This window comes from Pezoporus occidentalis, unplaced genomic scaffold (assembly GCF_034315485.1).
Source record: "Pezoporus occidentalis ecotype Australia unplaced genomic scaffold, CSIRO_AGI_Poc_V1 ctg153, whole genome shotgun sequence".
In the NCBI taxonomy this organism is placed as follows: Eukaryota; Metazoa; Chordata; class Aves; order Psittaciformes; family Psittacidae; genus Pezoporus; species Pezoporus occidentalis.
Window position 1 is genome coordinate 1,231,936 of NW_026913350.1, and position 15,191 is coordinate 1,247,126.

Here is a 15,191-nt window from a genome sequence, read left to right on the forward strand (position 1 = left end):
TGGAGGGTGGCAATTTCTGCATTCTTCAGAGGAAAACAAAGCCCAGTATTATATGCAAGTATAGAGCCTCCAAAAACCCTATTAACAGGCTTCTCTTCATTATTCCTTTGATTTGCATATTGCTGTCTTAATGCAGGCTAAATGTAATTATTTCTCAGTGTTGTTTTGCCTGTATTAGTGGAAACTATTGCCACAGGGCCCTGTTCAAAAACTGCCTATATAAATATTGTTAAAAATAAATGCATAACATTAATTCTCTGTCGTTCATGTCACTGTTTATTTAATGCTCTAAAAAGCTAATTACCACTCATTTTACTTTACATCTTTTTCAGGTCTTAAATTCTCAGTGCTATAAGATAAAGGAATTAATTGTTAATTAACATACCTTTTTTGGAGCACACTTTTTTCTTTATCAAAGATTACAAGAGGAGGAAGAGAAGGGGAAGGGGGAGAAATGAAGCTCTCAGTATTTCTGCCAGCTCTGATGCCAAAATGGGCTTTTGCTTAAATAACACCACAAAACTTTTATCTGGCCCTGGGGAGAAGAAGTACAAGCTATGGTGTGTGAAGCCAATAAAAAGCATCAGTATTATTATTAGTTTTCCTTGCACTGGATGTCTGAACACATTGTACCCAACTGTGTCTGCAGCCTGATGGATTTGTAAAAAGGGAAATGATGTTGCTGGAATTTTAGGCATCCAGCACCAAAAAGCAGGATGCCCTTTGCTGGGGAACAAGGCAGCATGACCTAGGAGAATTAATCCTCAACGATGGCTTTTTGCATTTGAAGGGGCATTGATGGGGATGCCGAGCATCTCAATGCCCATTCCCAGGCATCCTAATGCCCAGGGAAGCCAGGGAGACCTCCAACCTGGGCAACCAGGCATGAGATGTTTCACGTTACCACCTCAAAGGGTGTAAAGCAATCAAACCCAACATGCAGGGTCAGATTGATACTACTCACCTGCTTGTTGCCCCACTTAATCCTGATCCCCCCTCCACACCAGCCATAGCTATGCCTCTGAGTCGGGTGACACAGGTAGGTGCCATGTAGAAGACACTGAAGCAGGAGGGGAGAGGGAAAACTGCAGTTACATCACTGATACGATTCCTGCACCCTTTTTACTCTGGGGTGGGGAGGGTGCCATATATTCTTCCAGAGCTTGGTTAGCACAGACTACACTATCCGCTGGGTTCACCCCCACATATGGTGCCTTTCATCTATGCTAAGGACAGGTTCCTGTATGGAGAAACCACAGAGCAAAAGAGACTTTTCCATCTTCCTACCCCTTCCTGGGGCCTCCCTAGTCCAGATCAAGATGGATTTCAAGGAAGGAGTAAACAAGGGGTGTTGGGCTCCTGTGGGAAGGCAGTGGTCCTATTCCTGCCCTCATTTCAGGATTCCACCCACCCGCCTCCATCTCTTTGCTCCAGTGCAATTGCCTGTCTCACCCATATGTGTTTCAGGCAGAGATGTTCACAGTAAACTTGACCCTGACAGCAGCAGCTTTGCAGGTCACAGGAAAGGGCATTTCAGCAACTTTGTCTTGCAAGCCTGTCAAACATCACCATGCTGATATCCTAAACCTACTCCTCTCCCCACTTAAGCCTCATATCAGCCAAGAGGAGCAACACTGAGTCAGGTTTAGCCCTAATGCCATTTTCCTTGCCCTTGTGTCCAAGTTCTCAGCTATTCCCTGCCACAATTTCTCTGTTACCTCCCCAGGGCAATGGGTCACCATGCCATTAATCTCTGCTGCAAAAGCCTCACCGTTGGGTGTCGCGATGGGAGCGTGCTGTTCATGCCAGAGCAGACTTTGCAGCTTTGTGATGTATTTATAGTTGTGTTGCTTTTCTCTCCAGCTAATTGGAAATGTCAGGGAACTTTTAATTTGTAACAATGAAGTGAAACTCTTCCGCCTCCGTATTTACATAAATTAGGGCGAGTTTGCACACATCCATTTCCTGGAAGAAAAGACAAAAAAGAAACAAATTCAGGATGAGTTTCCTACTTGAAATATTCATGAAGCCAGGCATAAAAATACAGTAACTGCCTAGACAGGCTTGTCCAAAAGGAAAATTAAGAACAGAGCCATGAGGACAATTTAAAAGCACATCCTAGCAGGCTCTCCTTGCCCTTCCACTCAGCTGCTGGCGGGCTCTGACTGCCCTTGGGTTTTGTCACAGGCAGGAGGGGACAGTCCTTGCACTGCATCCAGGGCTGCCCAGTTACTAAACAGCACATCGGGACAACCAGTGCATTCTATTACCTCTCAGCAGGAAGGGAGAGGCTGAAACACTAAGTGCTTATGGGCAGTCCTAGTTTCATCCAAGCATCTGTCCACATCCCTGACCTATTGCCTATTCCCAGTAAATATGTAAATCTCAGACAGCTTAGCATTTTGGGGCTATTTTTATTGTACCTGCAGTCAGAGCACAGTGAGGGGCAGTGATTCAGCTGCTAGCGTAATTCATACACTGTATTCTCCAGCATTATCCTGTGGATCTACTATTAACCTGCATTATTCCATTAATTCAATATTTATCTCTGGGGCTGTTAATGGAGTATTTGATTTAGCAGTACATGAATATTGCATCCTGCAGCAGTAAGAAAAAAGGTGAATTTAAAACCAGACCAGGGTAACTGCTAATCAAATATATTCATGGAAAGCTTAAACACAAATCCTGCTCAGCTTACCCCAACCGTGGGGCTGACATTTCAATCCACTTAGCACAGATGGAGCACTTTGTCACTTGTTCAGAGGGACACTGAGGATGCTGGAACCCTGAGAAGTTCACATCTGTTAGACATCCCATAGAGTTTGCTGTGGCTACACAAAAATCCACTTCCAAGGGTAAAAATATGTCTTGGAGGAGCAATAACAGCTTGATTTAGTCTTCATGCTTTGTCATTTTCAGTTGTAATGGCACTGGGACACAACCTGTTGAAAAGGTCCAAGCCGCACATGAACAACCCATATGGAGGAGCTGGGCTTGGAGAACTGAATTCATATGAACATATGTTCATATGTTCTTATGTCTTCAGCATTGCTCAGAAATTCTTGCTTGCAGACCTTGTAAGTTCCCAGATAGACTGAAATCAAGTAGTGATGGCAAGGTAGGCTTTGAGAGAAGCCTGATCTCTTGCATAGCTCTATTTTGGGGCAAATGATGGACATCTGACAGTTGCTTGAGTAGCATCTCCCAGATTAGACCTCTTAGCTTTCCAGTATCTGAAGGTGGGCTATAGGGATGCTGGGGAAGGACTCTTCATTAGGGACTGTAGTGGCAGGACAAAGGGTAATGGGTTAAAACTTAAACAGGGGAAGTTTAGATTGGATATAAGGAAGAAGTTCTTTACTGTAAGGGTGGTGAGGCACTGGAATGGGCTGCCCAGGGAGGTTGTGAATGCTCCATCCCTTGCGGTGCTCAAGGCCAGGTTGGACAAAGCCTTGGGTGGCAGGGGGGTTGGAACTGGATGATCTGAAGGTCCTTTTCAACCCTAACTATTCTATGATTCTACGATTAATTGCCACATTTTCATTTGAAACTGCTTGTTTCAAACCACTGCTTGTTTTAGTGGTTGATCATTTACAATCCTCATGTGTTTTCTTGCCCATCTCTCTTGCTATAGCTTCCAAATACTGGTTTTTGTTGTTCCTTCCTAGGGAGCACTTTGAAAGAGTCAAACATCAACTCAACTCCAGGTTTCTATACTTGAAAATCTGAATAGATCTCAGCATTGGTCTGAAATGTTTGCAGGAAAAAAACAGCTGGGAAAAAAACCAAAACCAATCGTAAAGTGAAAGCTGCCTGCCAGTGCTGCCATCATGAAGCCCTCTGTTCCATGGCTTGGATCAAAACCTGCCCAGCAGCTCTGTGCTATCTGGACCACAGCACACTTCCTGTGCCTATTCCACCTGGAAAACCTTCTTCTTCCTGAAATCTCCCCTCCTGCACTAAAGACAAGTACTTTGTACTGCCTGTCCTGCACTTCTGACTCCATTCCTAATGCACAGCTCATGGGAGGGTTTGAACATCTCTCTTTCCTTTCATTTGAAATACCCTTGCAGATTCCTAATCAGGCTTTAAACATACAAAGAAGGTGCTGTCTGCAGACAATCCCTTTTGAGTTTTATCTTGCTTCCACTGCATGCTGGGAGAGGGGATGTGAAGCCTTTACCAGGGCTTTGTGGTTACCCAGGCAGTGCAGATCGATAAAGCTTGTGGCTACACACCTCATTATCCTGTCTCTAACTCAAGAAGCTCCTATTTACCCAGGTCATCAGAGAATACCTTTAAGTAGGTCAATTCGGGAGAGGAGGGGTCACCTACCCACCCTCCCTGTTTAGTATTCACAATTGGCACTGAATTTCCCATCTATCATGGGGTGGTGAGTATTAATTACACGGGTGATGAGAAGCCAGGGAGGGTGAAGGCAGCATCAATCTTGCCCTTCTGGTACTTGCCAGAATATTCATGCAGAGTTTTGCTTTGTTTTGCTCAAGCATGTAATGACAAGAAGGGGTTTTTTTTGTGGAAGCTCAGACTTCTCATACCATGAGAGCCTCCTGCTCCAACGTGATGTTTCCAGAAGTGCACTGCTGCAGCCTGGGGAAAGAAAAGGCCTGTCTTGCTCTTGCAGAATACAGAGAGCATTTGCAAGTTGTCAGTGTTTCACCCAGTCTCTTTTCAGCACTGGAAGACGTTAGCAAGCAAAGCTTTGACGAGAAGTGTAACAGACCAATGTTGAAAAGAGATAGCTGCTATCTTGTAAGTGCAGGCAGTGATGAAAGGAAAGCAGGGTCAAGGATCAGAGAGTCTGTATAGGGCGGATGGATCAGACATGTAGCATATCAAATTGATGAGCGAGCTCTCACCTGGGCATTTACGCTATCAAGGGCCTCGCTGGAAGAGCAGTACAAAGGGAGGGTTTTCAGATGCTCTTGCTGCAGTGTGGTCAACCATGTCAGCACACTGTAATTACCACCATGCAGAGAGGCCCAAACTCCTCCTCACCTTCCACCGCAATGTCTGATCCAGGGAGAGCTTTGGACAAAGTGCTGAATAAGAGCTTTCTTCCTGATGCTGAGTGATTAAAACTGAGCCTGGGCCTTACTACTGTACCTAGTCTGAGCTAAGGCCTTAGTCAATGTCTGCAAGGGCCTGCTAATGCATATGAAAGTGCTGCTGAGCTCGTCCAGTGCCTTCCATGACCATAGAATCATAGAACCACAGAATCAGCCAGGTTGGAAAAGCCCTTTAAGCTCACCCAGTCCAACCATTCCCAGCACTGCCAAGGCCACCACTAACCCATGGCACTGGGGCCTCGTCTCCACGGTGTGTGAACACTTGCAGGGACGGTGACTGCAGCCCTGCCCTGGGCAGCCTGTTCCAATGCCTGAGCACCCTTTGGGCTCTGGCTCAGAGAAGGCCAAACTGGAAGGTTAGATGCAACTTTGCGGTTTTAATGCATCACAGAATCACACAGAATCACAGAACCCCAAGGGTTGGAAGGGACCTCAAAAGATCATCTAGTCCAACCCCCCTGCAAGAGCAGGGTAACCTAGAGTACATCACACAGGAACTTGTCCAGGCAGGCCTTGAATATCTCCAACGTAGGAGACTCCACAACCCCCCTGGGCAACCCGTTCCAGTGCTCTGTCACTCTCACAGTAAAGAAGTTTTTCCTGATGTTCACATGGAACCTCCTATGCTCCAGTTTACACCCATTGCCCCTTGTCCTATCACTGGACATCACTGAAAAAAACCTAGCTCCATCATCCTGACACTCACCCTTTACGTACTTGTAAACATTGATGAGGTCACCCCTCAGTCTCCTCTTCTGCCATTGTATCCTTGTTTCCAGGAACAAGGATAAAGGCAGTCGTTTTCAAATAGTCTTCCCCCAGTGTCTATATAATTCAGGGAATGCAAGAGTTATATCAAATGCCAATTAGATGCTTCCCCTTCTGAATCCAAGCTGTCATATTTTTTCCATTTGTTACACAAGACACCAATACAAGGTAGTATTTGGCAGCTACGTGTGATGGAATTGTTTTCATTAACACTAGAAGAGGCAGAAACCCACCCCACAGGCTCTGATCTGAAAATCAGGATGATACCTTGAGTTCAGACAGAAGTGTTTAACACAGCCTGGTGATCCTCTCACCTGCAATTCCCTCTCCTTTTCTCCACTGCTTGCTTGTATGTCCTGAATCCCTGTTTGAGTGAAGGCTGTCAGTTATCACAGGTAGCTCCTGATTTAAAGCTCCATTCCTATGTTGCAAACAGGCTTGCCTCAGGACATGTGAGAAAAGTGATTAATTTAAATCACATGCAGCAACGAAAGAGCATTTGTCTGACAGCAAATATATCAGGAGCCTTTGGTGGGGCAGCCGCCTTCTGGGGCTGAAGCATGAATCGTTGCCCCATCTACCCAAGGAACTGCTTTCATCTGGGGGTCCTCAGGGTCCCCCTCTTCAGCCAGTTCTCCCTCCCCTCTGAGTGTATCTTCACTTTACATTGTCTGTCAAGGGAATCAGGCAGGTTTTACAGAGCTGTTAGTCAGATACCACCATCCTTCCAGATGAAACTGCTTATTTGTGCTTTTTGGTCTGGAGCTCTGCAGTTGTGCTGATGCTGGCAAAGACTGATTGAAACTAAGGCACTTTTATTTTTTCCCCAAAACCAAAAAATACAGCAAGAACCTCGGGTTTTACTCAGAATGCAATTTCCAGCAAACATTTCCAGCTGGCTCCAATAATTACCTTTAAGGGCTCTGTCTGTTTGATTAGCTGTAGCTAATGGGAAACCTGCACCAGTTCACATTAATGCTCTTCCTCTCTCTTCTTTTGTTTCTTGTTATTACTCACCAGAAAATCACTAACGATGTCAAATTCAGGGGTAAGAGGATTTTGATGATTTTTACTATTGAAGCCATTCTTCTGATCCAAGAGATTGAGTTGTGCTAACTGGGACCTGCACTAAACTCTTCACCCCCTAGCACACAGAAGCTTGATAATTCTGCATAGCACAGTGTTCCCAAGGAAGACAAATCCTGGCCTTTGGCCTCCTCCTGTTCCTGTCCTAAGAAGAAACCTTTGAAACAAATTCATGATTAAGTTGTTACTCAAAGTGTTGCTTACCTTCTAGATGGAATGAGACAAGCGTTGAGAACAACCTGATAGATCACAGAGTACCCTGGGCTTATACCAAAATGCAGCGGTCCAGGTTGGAGGTTCCTGTATCCCTTTAAACCTTCTGAAAAGTTAAAATTTAGGTCAATATCAAAGGAAAACATCATTTCAGCCAAGGCAAAGTATTCACTTTATCAGTGTAGAAACCAACTTTTACAATTCTTATGTATTTTTTTATCCTTGGGGTTATTTTGTTCTCCCTCTCTCCCTTTTGCCCAAAAGCATTTGTTAAAGTTGGGTCAGATTCATAAATAATTATCCTTAACCTGGCCAGAAAATGAAAAGAGTAGAGCTGAAACTCACACTCATTTCCCCATCTCCAGCCTGCCAACCTGGTCAGAATAAGGATTTTCAGATGCACACACTTCTGCGCTTTGAAACAAAAGGATATAGATAAAAGATGACTTTATATGGGGTTTCTGCCCAGTTTTCCCTCTGCAGAGGTTTCTTGCTCCAGACACAGCCTAAAATGAAAGGTTTGCATCATGGCAATCAAATCCTACTCACCTATTTCTTAATCCACCTGCTTTAAGAAAGCAGTAGGTGATGATTTCCCTGCTTCTATATCCCTTACTGCAGTGACAAATGCAACAGAGCATTGCCCACTTTCTATTAGAGATTAATCCTGATGTATGAATGTGCCCATGTTTGTCGTTAGCACAGTAATGCATAGGCCCTGCTCTTCATGGCTAATTTTTCATCCCTATTATTATTCACTTGTCAGTGACAGTGACTGTTTTCCACCTCATAAAGTGACAAGACTCACATGTCAACACTGCTTAAAGCATTAAAGGTGTTTCACATTAAAAAGCACCACAAACCCCAAATGCACTGTAAACAAGGGAAAAGAGAGCAGGGTTTTAGTGCGGCAGTCATGTACAAAGAAGTCTTTCCTACAGTAGTCTGGTCCCTAAAGCAACCCATAGGGACTCATGAAGACAAGACAGATACACCTGCCAGGCTCAGGTACGAGGAACATCCTTCTCCTTTAAGCATCAGCATTTCAGAACAGCACAGTTGTCATTTTTGCATCAAAATGAATGGCATGATTTTCAAGGGGCTCAATAAAGATATAATAGCTAAAATACAGAGACAGCTGACAAAACTTCACAGCAGCAAACTGTGTCCAGGTCTGCAATCCCATCAGGATAGAAAATTATGCAGAATTCTGTTGGTATCATCAGTATTTTACCTTACAAAAAAGAAATCCAAAAATACTGACATATCACTTTTAAAGCTGCTTTTATTTTAATACAACCTTTTCGTTCTCCAGTTTGAAGTTACTTTTCACTTTACGGTGAGAGTTTTAATCTTAAAATTGACTTTAAAATGAAGTACATTTCCTCACAAATCTTTGTTTCCAGGATCAAAAGTCCTGACTCAGGTAGAAGTTCACCAGAAAACAAGTTGCTTCATTCAATCTGGGCTAAAGTTTTAACTTAGGTGTGTCATTGTGAACAGAGAATTAGGCTTTAAGGGAAAGGACGCCTTAGCATCACAGTTTGGGCCCTATATCCCTGTTTCCCTAGAGGAAGAGCAAATTGTTAGTGGTCTCCGTAAGAGGCTTGAAGATCTTTTCTAGAACCCAGCTTTCAGCTTTTCCATCACTCTGCTTCCCACAGAATATTGCACCCATTGCTCCCACCATCATCATAGTCCCCACTTCATTCCCAGCTGCAAACCAGTCTCAGGGGCACTGTGCATATGGTGTAGATTAGAAACTACCAGCGCAAACACTGCTTACTGTCCCTGAATCTGCTGTCACTGCACCTCTATCAGCAGCAGAGGCATCTCCCTTTCCTGCCATCAGTGTAAGCACCTTTAGTGTCTCCTCTGCAGTGCCAAACAGCTACAACACCATGAATCTCACTTCATTTATTGCTTTCCCAGGGCTGAATTCAAAATTACCATATCTTATTAAAAGAGAAGCTTTAAAGAGTAGTCCTCTCTCACTCATCATCCTGTCTTGTGGGATTCAGCCTCCAGGCTGTGCAGGAAGGTAGGTTGTACCCATATTGTGGAAAATGCAGTAACATGCCTTCTGCATGACCCAGGGGGCTACGCAATGATATTACACAGCACAGTAATATTTCATTCAATCAGATATAGGTACAAGAGAGGATCATGTATTAAAATGAAGGGGAAAAAACTATTAGTTAGAAATTGGTTTCAAAAACAGAGCCCCAACTCAATTGTATTCCTTCTCTCTTGGCCAAACCCTATAATGCTGAGAGTCAACTCCTTGACTGATGTAAATTGTAAAAGTTAATGTGACCACGACGCTTTGTGAGGAACTTCTGGCTTTTATTACTTGTAAGACAGAGTAAGCCTTGTGAGAGCCAGGAAATTATTTCAACTTCTAATTGAGATCTCTATCTGGCCCCTAAGGAGTAACCATAGTCTACAGCTAATAGTTTTATTAAGAACTGTTCAGTTCTCCTGCTACTTTAGGGGAGTGAGTGAGCGGCTGCGTGGTTCTGAGTTACTGGCTGGGCTTAAACCATGACAAATGAAAAGTTGGATCTTCTCTCCACAGCATTTGCCCCCATTTTCCAATCCAGATCCAGACTGCTGGAGGTATGGAGAGCCTCAGAGCTCAGTGGTGGCCTCACTGCCCTGTGGGGAGATTTGCCACGTCAGCAAGCAGAATGGCATCTCAACAGGGCATTGGGTGGCTTATACTTGAGCTGTTGCTTAAACTCATTCATGCCTGCTGAAACATTTTAGATGAACAATGGAGTTTGTTCAGGGAATTCCTGTGATTATCTCGTCCAGAAGCTTTTATTGGACTTACTATCTCTAAGTCTTTATAACATAGTTTGATCATGTTCATCTTGGTCTCCATTCAGTCTTACTATAAAACTGGCTTTGTCTTCATTGCCATTCTCATTATAAAATTGACTTCCAAAATGGGAATGATCAAAGCACATTGCTAAAATGACTCCCAGGTATTGATTATGCAATGATATGATCTGTAAGGATGTATAATGGCTATACACTCACATAGCTATTCTGTGAACTCTGGACTAATCATCACAGGAAAAAATGTAGAAACAGATTTTTCCCTCTTCTGAATCACACCTAAACTCCCTCTCTCCCCCCTTTTATAAAATTACCATGTACGTGGTAGTTTTGCTCATGTAAATGAGCACGTGTACACATTTAGCATGTCCAAAGCCTGAACTGGTAATTAATGCTGTCTAATTACTTGGAGAGACACACTTGGGAAGGTTATTACCCATTATAGGTCTGCACAAGGAGCCCCTTCCCGCTGCCTCCTCGGCTCTGCTGCACTGTGAACTTTCCTTCCACAGCCACCTTGTAAAATCACACAAACAAACAAGACCAGGAGGGAGAATAAATAAGAAGCAATTTCAGGTCTTAATATAAGCTGCTTCTTCAGTGCTACAGATCAGAAGTAAGCCCGTTTCATCTAGCCAGTGTATTAACAGCATTACCTGGGGAAGATCACAATCTCTCTTCTGTTTGTCATGAAAAAAAAAGACCAAATCTTCCCTTGTTTGTGCGTTTCTTCAGTTATGTGGAGAGATTCAAGGGAATCGCCAGGAGTACACACTTGCTTTTTATCTCTCTCCCTTTTCCCAGCCTCCACCTGGATTTATCTTGTTCCAAACTTCAGCGATTTAACACAGTGTGCTGGCTCCGGCTGAGCAGACGGAGAAGTGACAGGAGACAAGGTCGAGCTGCCCTTTGCTCCTCCTGATGCACAAGCTATTTCAAGTGTCTAAAGCTCTGGCTATAACAGGACTGGAAAAATATCAAATGATATTAAAGTTAAGAAAACAAGTCACGAGGAAACTGTAACCTTCATCAAGTGGGAAAGCAAAAAGATCCTTCCTTTTGGCTTTCCCAGTTGCCGTGCACTTGCCTGAACCCACGAGGCTGCTTTAATGTTCTATTTTATTTCAGCCGCTCTTGTTTGAAATGTTATAGTTTCAGAATTGAAAGCAATCTTTGTGAATTGATAGTTGAAAGGCGCTGGAAGGAATGTGTGTGCACATGCACACACCAGCCAAGAAAGCCCGGAGTTGTCCCAGCAGAGGGACAATAAATATGACCATGAATGCCAATAAAACCAAAATGCTGAATCTTTTCTGATGATTGATTTCAGAGAACCCTCTGTAAAGACAGTGATTATTGGTCCCTCTTGGATACTTTATGCAATTGTGCAAGCACATCAGGGAACTCTTTTGAGTTTTACTTTTGGTGCATTCAAAAGAGAGCAGCAATAGATAAATAAATAAATGCATTTTGATCATCTTTGTTTTGTCCACAGTAACTGCAGAGCTGGAAAGAAAATCTATAGTTTCTTCTTTTATTGCTGCCATTTCAACTATCGAGTAGACTTGAATGGGGGAATCTATCTAGAGAGTGATATGCTTTACTCAGTCAAAGGTTTCAAAGATAAATAAGCAAGTTTTACTGGTTGCTCCTACATCTAGATGTGGTATTTAATAGATATATTAAGCAGCGATACAGCTGCCAGATATTCCAAGGAAATATGATGCATATCACAGCTAAGCCTTACAACGTCATAACAAATCTCTATTTCACTAATAGCAACAAGGCTTTCTCACATAAACTGCTCAGGGCTTTTGAAGCTCATTTTCCACTACAGTCATTTCTCCCATGCTCTCCCAGATGTCTGCAGTTATACCCAACTGCTGCTGCAGACAGGACCATGCTATACAAATGACCTTCACTTCCTAATGGTTGTGTTGATACCTCCCAGCAGGAAATGAGATGGAAACTTGGGGTGGAGCAAAGCCTTGGCTGAAAGCATACACACTGAAGGACTCTTTAATGGACCATGGGAGCTCTTCAGGCAAAAAGGATGCAGGACAAGTACCATATCGAAATCAAGACTAATAAGCTAAAGTAAGGCCCACATAAATGAAATGTCAATGCCTAAATGCAGACTTAAAAAGAGACAGAGACCCTCCATAGGCACCACATCTCTATGGCAGCCACGCTGCTCTCTTAAGAGACAGTGAGTTTTAATCTTTTTGGGAAGCAGAGAGAATCAGACCTGGATATCCTACATCTTTGGGCTATTATTGCTATTTATAGCCTTTAGTATAAAGGCTCTGCGTGTTGGAAGCAGATTTGAAATAGTCTCTTTCAAAAGAATAAATCTTATCTTTCCTCTTTAGGCAATGGCAGGGCACCTTCCCTGTGGGGAAGGTATCAGGTCATGAGGCCTTGGAGCTGGCCTTGTTACACCTATCTAAATTAATCCCAGAGGATGTACCTACAGCAAAGATCTGACCTCTATTGCTGTAACCCAACGCCGAGCCTGTTTCCCTTCTCCCTGCAGACCTGCAGTGACTGCTGGAGCCTGCTGATGGAGCAGGAAAAGCCATGAGGCCCTGTGCACCACTGCTTTATGGTGCTCTTGCATGGGAACAGCCATGCGTTCTGTGCAGGGTGCTGGCTCTAGCTGCCATAAGGCTCTTCTGCAGAGGAGAGCCAGTGGGGCTGGGTGAAGGTCATCAGATGATCAGACTCATTGATAATGTTAGTGAAGTCCAACCCACTCCAAATCAAACCAATTGATCCATTGCTCACATTGCAAGACCACAAGCCTGCATTGAGAGATTGGCTCGGCCTGAATTGCAGGGAAAGCTCTTGGCCAAGGTGAGTGCTGAGGCAAGTCAAAGGTCTTGTTTAGGCAGCTTGTACAGGACTCAGCACAAGTAGTGCAGTTGCACAGACCATCACCAGATGCTCCAAGTCTGACTCTTCCAAATCTCCATGTGAATTATTTCAGCCCAAGATACAGTTGTACTAGCTGCTAGCAACAGGGACAGAACCCATCATGCTCATGTAGCCAGACAAAATTAAATCTGGATTCAAGCCCACTCTTAATCTTATAGAACACTGGTATCATGCCAGCTTTCCTTCTGTATTGCAAAAAGCACATTTTCATGCAGCTGCTGTCTTCTGCCCCTTTCTTGTTGATGCCAGGATGTAATAGCAGGGTTATATTGCTGGCCCCTGGCACAGTTATAGTCAGAGTACTGAAAGTACTAAAAGATATTAGAGGCCCGAGAATGTAATAAAAGAATGATCATAGTCAGCTTTTAACTCTCTGTGTATTAATGGGCCAAATGTCACTTGGAGTTGCAATTTAGAGAAGTGATTTCTTGACATGAACACTAGTTTCTAGGAAGAGCACCTCTTCGGTACATAAGTAGATGGATTTGTCCTAGTATTAACCTTTACTGCAGATTTCCATCCACAGCAAATGTTACCAGCATGCAAAGACTTTAATATCTCACAGATTCTTGAGCGACTTGGATACAGCTTTTGGTTGCTTCAGCATGAAGACTTTCTTGGGCTGAACTGTGGAGTCATTTATAACAGCTTTAAGACTTTGGCCATGGTAGATGGAAACCAACATTTTCCAGAGTGCACAGTTCTCAATGACTTGCTGCCAATACTGACCAGAGTGGCCATTAGTTTGAGATGTCTTTCCCAAATCCACAGTTCAAAAGGCCTCCACAGTTTCAGGGTAAAATATGCTTAGACCAGCAGGCAGGGCTGAAAGCACTGTGTTTAGGGAATGTGCTTGTCATGCTGCTTGTGCTCCCTAAATGAAGTGAGAAATAGTCACAATTTCTGTGAGCTTCCTAATAGAGCCACTCCTAAGTTCACTGTTATAATTGACTCTAGTAAGACACCATTCCTAAAAGCCAAAATGTTTTATCTTTCTTCCTGGGAATCTTGAGGAAAACCTTAGTTGAGTTCTGAAATGGATCTGAACACTCCAACAGTAACATTTCTTTACTATTATCTTCTTCCTACTCATATAACCAGTCTCTGAAGCTTCTAGGGGGCTTCAGGATGGAGGAACTTGGCCTTTCAGAGAAATTTAGCTCAAGGCACGTGCACTATCAGAGTCCCACTGAACCTAATGGTTTCCTGTGGGATGGATTTCCTAGAGGCTAAGCAAGACATTCAAATGCCCTTGCATCAAAACCTCAGTGAGAGCCTCAAGTCCAAGAGACCATGCCCACACAGGAAATCTTTGGAAAAGAGGTAGAAAGGCAAAGTCCAGTGAAGACAGAGGATGAAAAATGTATCAAACATCAAGGAGAGCTGAACAGATGAGAGAACACTAAAATGAGGAGCAAAGGGAGGATCTGAAGAAAATTCTTTCTGATATAGAACTCAATAATAAATAATGTACTATAACAATACAGTGCAGCAACCTGGCTTTGGGCTGTTCCCTCTATAGCTCATATAAACAAAGTTCCCACTGCTTATTAAATTCATCATAGCCATGCTTCTGCTGCCTGGAGCTATTTGGTCTCCTCAAATACTTGTATTACAAAACTGCTGCAGGGATTTAATTTCTAGCTCTTCTTAAGATCCGCTTCCATCAGGATTTCGGCCCCAATCTCATCATCATACTAATGAAATGCTCTCTTGACTGTATACCGTATGCTTTGCTTGTTTATTTTCTCCCCCAGAAAAAGTCCATGAGAACAGTTCTCCAGATACAGGGAAGAAATACCAGCATTATCAAGGCCCGTAGATCTATCCATCAGTGTTGGGTCACTGTAAGTGTTTCTCCACTCACTGGTACACTGTCAATCACACTGTAACAGTACATGTTAAGAAATCACTGAGGCAGGCTCCCCGCAAGTTTGTTACCCGAGTGTAGCTCCAACCTTGCTCACCTCTGTCCTGCCACCCTCAAGCTACAAGCAGCAGAACAGGGAAGTTGTAGGGCTTGGTGTGTTCACTTCTGATTACACATTACCCCTGTAACTCCATCCCTTATTTAACAGACACAACAGTAGTTGATCCTTTCTTTTTCCTGACATCCCCAGAGTCCACCTGGACCGTGGAACGGCCCCTTGGATTAATATCCACGTCTTGATCCCAGCACAACACTGTTGTTCTCTTCTAGACTACTTTGTCTCAGGCAACTTGCCAGTCACCTCCAATCAGGGTGGGCAGAAG

The 15,191-nt window shown here is 43.6% G+C and overlaps 1 long non-coding RNA gene across 1 annotated transcript; it reads right to left on the reverse strand.

Moving 5' to 3' along the window:
• Nucleotides 1–446: 446 nt before the first annotated feature.
• Nucleotides 447–6,280, reverse strand: LOC134159941 (uncharacterized). Its single transcript, XR_009963369.1, has 3 exons — nt 6,173–6,280; nt 1,772–1,965; nt 447–535 (listed from the first exon to the last, which is right to left on the reverse strand). It is a non-coding gene; the product is annotated as an uncharacterized LOC134159941 (long non-coding RNA).
• Nucleotides 6,281–15,191: the final 8,911 nt, after the last annotated feature.